This window comes from Mirounga leonina, unplaced genomic scaffold, assembly GCF_011800145.1.
Source record: "Mirounga leonina isolate KUSES-001 unplaced genomic scaffold, KU_Mleo_1.0 Mir_91, whole genome shotgun sequence".
In the NCBI taxonomy this organism is placed as follows: Eukaryota; Metazoa; Chordata; class Mammalia; order Carnivora; family Phocidae; genus Mirounga; species Mirounga leonina.
The window spans coordinates 28,523,687-28,524,885 of record NW_023270839.1 but is presented as its reverse complement, the minus strand read 5'-3'; the positions used below and the strand labels follow the sequence as shown (position 1 = coordinate 28,524,885).

At 41.5% G+C, this 1,199-nt stretch overlaps 1 non-coding gene across 1 annotated transcript; it reads left to right on the top strand.

The window, feature by feature from the left end:
- Nucleotides 1–687: 687 nt before the first annotated feature.
- Nucleotides 688–794, top strand: LOC118003818. Its single transcript, XR_004677433.1, has one exon. It is a non-coding gene; the product is annotated as a U6 spliceosomal RNA (small nuclear RNA).
- Nucleotides 795–1,199: the final 405 nt, after the last annotated feature.

The window sequence follows — 1,199 nt, the reverse complement described above, 5'->3', positions numbered from 1 at the left end:
AAAATTACTGCAACAATATTTCTGATTGCATATGCTCTTCCAGACCCTTGCCATTTCCCACTGTGGAAAGCTGAATAATGGTCCCCCAGGGATATCCACATCCCAATCCCTGGTACTTGTGACTATATCTTACCTTACATGGTAAAAGGAATTTTGCAGATGTGATTAAGCTAAGGACCTTGAGATGGGAAAATTATTCTGGATTATACAGGTGAGCCCAATGTAATCAAGGGTCCTTGTAAGAGGGAGGCAGGAGGATCAGAGTCAGAAGAAAAAAAAAAAATGTAATGATGAACACAGAGGGTCACAGCCAGAGAGAGATTTGAAGATGATACAATGCTGGCCTTAAAGACAGAGGAGTCATGAGCCAAGGAGGGTAGGCAGCCTCCCAAAGCTAGAAAAGGCAAGGAAATGGATTGTTCCCTAGAGCCTGCTAGGACACCTTGATTCTGGCCCAGGGAACTCATTTCAGAACTCTGCCCTCCAAAATTGTAAGATAATAAATCTCTGTTGTTTTAAATTTGTGACATCACCGATAAGAAACTAAAAAACCATTCAAGAGGTCTATGTCTCAAGGAAAGAGCTTCTGTGGGCTTTGGGGTGAGCTTTTGTGACTGTCTTGGTGACTAGCATGTGGCAGAAGGAAGGCTGTGTGACTTCCAAAACTAAGTCGTAAAAGGTGAGTTAGTGCTTGCTTCAGCAGCACATATACTAAAATTGGAATGATACAGAGAAAATTAGAATGGCCCCTGCATAAGGATGACATACAAATTCATGAAGTGTTCCATATTTTTATTGTTGGATCACTATATTGTATACCTGAAACTAATATTACACTATATGTTAACTATACTGAAATGAAAATTTAAAAAAAAATTTTAAGGTGAGTTAGTTTCAGCCTGGCCTTTCTTTATGGACATTTACTTGTGGAGCCCTGAGCTGCCATGTAGGAGGCATGGCTACCCTGAAGCCATCATGCAGGAGAGACCTTATTAGAGACTGGGAGAAATGCCCAAGAAACCAGCTATTCTAGCCTCCAGCTGTCTGGGTCTTTCCAGCCCAGGTACCAAAAATGTGAGTAAGCACATTTCAGATAATTAGCCCAAGCCACCTCCTACACAACTGCATGGAATACCCTGCATAAGAACTACTTGGCTGAGCCTAGTCAACCCCAGAACCATGAAAATGATAACAAAATT